Source organism: Rutidosis leptorrhynchoides, chromosome 4, assembly GCF_046630445.1.
Source record: "Rutidosis leptorrhynchoides isolate AG116_Rl617_1_P2 chromosome 4, CSIRO_AGI_Rlap_v1, whole genome shotgun sequence".
Classification (NCBI taxonomy): Eukaryota; Viridiplantae; Streptophyta; class Magnoliopsida; order Asterales; family Asteraceae; genus Rutidosis; species Rutidosis leptorrhynchoides.
Genome location: NC_092336.1, coordinates 143,198,325 through 143,203,735, shown reverse-complemented (window position 1 = coordinate 143,203,735; position 5,411 = coordinate 143,198,325).

Here is a 5,411-nt window from a genome sequence, read left to right as displayed (position 1 = left end):
TTTTAAGTTTTAGTAAATTTATGGCTAGGGTTTGGTCATTTGAGTCTTGTAAGACCCATTTGGGGGTTAAATGGGTGAATTTGGGTTAAATTGATTTAAGGAAATCCTAATGACTATGATTTGGGTTTGGTCATGAATATGGAAAATTGTAAGTGTTAATTGTGTTGTTAGTCACTAATACACTTGTAAAATGATAAAAATTGTTAATGGGTTAAGTTTGACCAAAACTTGTAAGACTAAAAGTTAAAATGGGTCAAATGGGTAATGGTTGACCTAGTTGGGTAAGATGGGTATGAAATACCCATAATTTGTGTTATTTGGTGTTAAGTAGACTATAATCACTAGGTTTTAGTGATTTATGATGAGTCTTGGCCATTAATGAGCGGTTTTGGTGTAGGTGGATCATTTAATGCTTTTGGGTCATTAAATGCTCAAGAGTTAAGTATTGGTGGTTAGCTCCACAAGTTTGTATGTTGAATTGGGTACTTAATGTATTAGGTACTTCGCTTGAGGCGTGCGGATTATAATCATCACCTTGGTGTTAAGGTGAGTGGGATATTTATGCATGTATGTATATAGTATATTTATTTATATGCTATGGCATGACCCACGGAGCCGGGAATGCCATAGTGTGTGCGAGTGCACTAGGATGCGAACCACAGAGCCGGTAGCATCATGGTGCATATGTTGTGAGGTGAACCACGGAGACGGTAGCATCAAAGTGTGAACCACGGAGCCGGCAGCACTATAAAATGAGGTGTGAACTACGGTGCCGGTAACACCAAAGTGTGAACCACGGAGCCGGTAGCACTATAAAAGAGTATGACTCGAATGCGTAGTGACGTGAACCACGGAGCCGGTAGCGTCATAGCATTGAGTATGGTGTGAACCACGGAGCCGGTAGCACCATGACGTGAGTATGGTTAACCATATAGTTTGTGTATGTATTGTAGTGTAGCATATTATATTTAGAGTATATGCTATTGATTTTATGCTAGTTGCGGTAATGGAGGTTATTAGCGTTATATTTGGAGTTCGTATGCTAATATTATATTGCTAGCATGTTTGTGGTATGTGAGTAGATGATTGCAAGTAGGTATATTATATATGCATGTGTATACTTATTGCACTCACTAAGCGCTAGCTTACCCCTCTCGTTGTTTACTTTTTAGATGCTGGTGCGGAGAGAGGGAAAGGGGTTGTTGGGCATTAGATTTCCCATGTTGGTTGCTAGGTGGAGCTTTTGGAAGTCGGCCAATTATTTTGGGTAGTTTAACCCCAAACCCGTGTGTCGTTTGATCTAAAACTATCATATTAAGGTCGAACTTGTATTACATTTGGTTAATGGCCTTCGTGCCAAGTATGTAAACTTTGGATGATTAAACGTTTTGTAAGAAATGGTTCATTTCATGTAACCGTTTAAGTGGCGCATTAATGGCTATATTATTAACAAAACAAAAAAAATTATTCGGGTTGAATACGGGTTGGGTTGTTTCACAGAGGTACAGGTTACAACAACCGATGTGCTTCAGCATGCACGTACGAAGTTTATATGCTTGGTGACTACACTAGCATGGTCTGAGACCGACAATGTACGAAGGGTCTAGTCAGATGTTTCACTACGAAAGAGTCCTCAGTCGGAATTCAAAGCTTGATAGACTTACTACAACCGGTGTGCCTCAGTCGATCTTACATTGCATCCGATAGACTTCTCTTACCAAGGGGTGACACAAATAGTGTACTCTGAATCGGAGTTCGCGACTTCCTTATAACGGAGCCAATAACTACGTTCTATTAGTTGGAAAAGCGATTGAGTTTAAAGCATAATCGAAAAGCATTTCAACGGCATAAACAAAATATAATATTATTTCGGCATTATAACTGCTTACATCATAGCATACACTAAAGATAACTACTTGCTAATCATGGCAACAATATCACAGAACATAATGATAGAAGACATTATATAAAGATAAAGGATAGAAGTACCTCAAGACTCCAGACCGCTCCTAATACAATCTTCGGCGTTCTTCTCCGGGTACTAGGTTTCCCGCACGAAGTCGAAGACCTTGAAAGTATGACTAATATTGTACAAGAGAGAGAAATAAGTGAATTGAAGTGTGTGTTGGAATGAATGACAAATACCCTTAAAATAAGCCTAAATTTTCCCTGCAAACGGCTGGCAGGCCGTTTGCAGGGGCCGTTTGCCAAGCCAAGCCGTTTGCAAGGGCCGTTTGTCTGACCCGTTTGGCATGCCGTTTTTGAGCCAGGCAAGTCGTTTGTGAGCCAGGCAGGCCGTTTGGCAGGCCTGGTCAACTGAAATTCCTGGATCGTAACTTGATTTCTTGTCTTTCACCGTTTTCGCTCTAGAATCTTCGTTTTAGCTCCGATTCTCTTGATTTTTTTTGCACCGTCTTCGTAATTAATTGTTCTTCAATTCTAACAGATGAAGTGGGTATTTTTCCGACAAAGTTCGAATCTTTCTTGTTTTTGGCCTTTAATACCGGGGTGAAAACGTGACTTTTTAGCTGATATCAATGCGTCAAGTCATCACCACAACAAAATGATGCAAATACGCCAAATATTCCGTCATAAGGTATTAGTGAGAATGATGAATCAATTGAAGACGATGAACAACTCACTTTTATAATTCGTTATTTCAAGAATTCTACGAGAGACCTAGACACTATTCGTGACAAAAAATGATCCAAAAAGAAATGCATATGAGTCTAAAAGAAAACCCTCCGAAACTGTTACTCCCTCCGTCTCATATTAATAGTCCAGTATTCTATTTTGGGATATTTTAAATTAAGTCCACTTCCATAGAAAAGAATAAGAAGTTTAAGTTCTATTATGCCCTTAATGTATGTAGATATGATTAAAGGGAGAAGAAAATGTTAGGATAAAACTGAAAAGTAAACAGAAAGTAACGTACATTTATGATATTTTCTTAAACTGTGTATTTTTTGTCTGTGGACTTGGGACGGAGGGAGTATATGTGTAGGGATGTAAATCATATGATGAATGAATGGCTTTAGAAGAAAATGACTATGTTGGACAGTTGGAGGGGCTTGGGATGAGAAGAAGGAGAAACGCATGAAAAACCACATGGGAAATGTCTCATGATGCTTGAAAAGTCCTTGAATGCAAGCAGTGATTGGAATGGCGAAGAACACGATGAAATATGCTTTGTTGGCCAATAAGAAAGTGAGGTAGATATCAATCCTTGTTATAAAGAATTTGTAACATTGTTATAAAATGGGTTGCAGATTGATAATTCTTAATTGATTCTTGAATCGCGAAATGCTTTTCAAATTAAGTATTTCGACCCTTTCTTGCCTCGGGTTGCATGAAATTTTAATTGGGATAAGACAAGAACGCAAATTGATTCTAGGCAAGAAGAGATCAAATTATAGTATTAGTGAGAATGTTATGTTTTCTGTGTATGTTGTTATGAAAAGCAGAAATGTCAAAACCGAATTGATACTCTGTTGTAGACAGTTAAAACGAAGGGACACAACCCTTCATTTTGGCGGGAATAACTGTTAATTAACAGTAATAACATTTGGCGGGAAAACCGGTTGGAAGCACCTCTTCGGTATATAATAGTAGTGGCTTTTCGATTGAGGTTTCGGGGCGCTAACCCTTGGACCCCGCAAGGGGGCGTGGCCCCCTTGACCCCGTCATATTGTGACATTGTCTAGTCAATTCTTAAAAGATTGTTAAATAATACTAAAATCACTGATAAAAACAAGTGCCACCAACAGTAATCTAATTTGAAAGAGGAAAACAAACGTTTAAAACAAAAAGCAAACAAAAATTACGAGTTTAGAATCTCAAGTTCAAAACTTGATGCGCTCACAAGTATGCTTAACTTGTGAGGATTCCAAGAAACTAGTGGTAAATCCTCAACTAGCCTGACATAACTCATAGTAATTGTAAAATCCAATAGGCATTAAGGTGTGGTAGGTATAGGCATTGCAAGTTCTATTAGATCGTTCCCAAGGCTAATTGCGTCCTGCCCGCCAGACAACCGTCCAAGAGGGAGGCGTTAGAAATACTGTCGCCCTTCAGTTCACCGTCCATCTTTTAGTCATTTTTAAACATGATCCAGCACGAGGATTCTGTAGATTTTTTGATTATTATCATTATTGTTAGAGAGGTCCCAATGGAGTACATGTCATGGGGTGCCACATCAGCATTTCCTTCACATGACTAACTTCAGGACTAAACACTTCCAGCAATGACACTTTTTCTTTCTATTAATTAATTAAATGTACAAGTTTGAAAGCAAAAAGTACCACATATATATACCTCATTTCCGTCCTCAATTATGATTTAAAAGGGTGAGAGCTGAATGTACAAGCAGGGCTAAACCTGTGCTAGAGTGTGGACTAGGTGCTGCCATCGGTGTCCTCGAGGACTAAGTGCTAGGCGGAGGTCAAGTATACACCGTTGATACCTCTCTTATTATTATTATTATTATTATTATTATTATATTATTATTATTATTATTATTATTATTATTATTATTATTATTATTATTATTATTATTATCTTTTAACTCTGAATATTGAAAATGGGTTATTATAGATAAAAAAAATTGGAATTAAATGGGGTTTGTCAAATAAATAAATAAATAAATAAAATGAAAGCTGGAAATGATTGTTGAAAAAGATGAGTGTTAGTCCCACTACTATATTAAATGAAAGAGTGGTTAGAAAATGGTTCACGTGTTATATTATTCTATCCTATTTCTATTTACATTTCAGATAACTAGGAGTTCAGTATTAAATCTCAATGTTAAATTTAACACCGAGGTCAAAACAGAAGAAATCGTTCAGTGTTAAATTTTAGTGTTAAATCATTATTTAATTATTTTTTAACACTTTTAATAATATTATTTAACACTTTTATATTATTCGATTATTATTTTTTAATACATTTTAAATTATTTGTATTTATTATTTAATTTATTTTAATAACACAAATATATAAAATAAATATAAATATATGAAAGAATAAAAGTACTCCGTATCATTTAGCCAAATAATTTGGACCATACGTAGCCCATATTTGTCCCAGTTCTTTTATTTAAAACCTACTATGTAAACCTAATACTGTGTATGTTATCTTGGCACATTTCATCTTCTTCTTCTTCCTCTCTTTGTCTGCAACCAAACAAAAACAAAAAACTAAAAACAAAAAACAGAAAATAAAGAAAGAAAATGAAAAAGAAAATAAGAAAAGAAAAAATAAAGAAGAAGAAGAATGAAAAGAAAAAAAAATTTAACATTGAGGCTATACTCACCGTCGCCTGGCTAACGTGAAACCCGACGCCGGAGTTTAACGACGAATTAACGTCGGGCCGGAGTGAGAATTCCCACCGTCCCCACCGTTAAATATGTTTA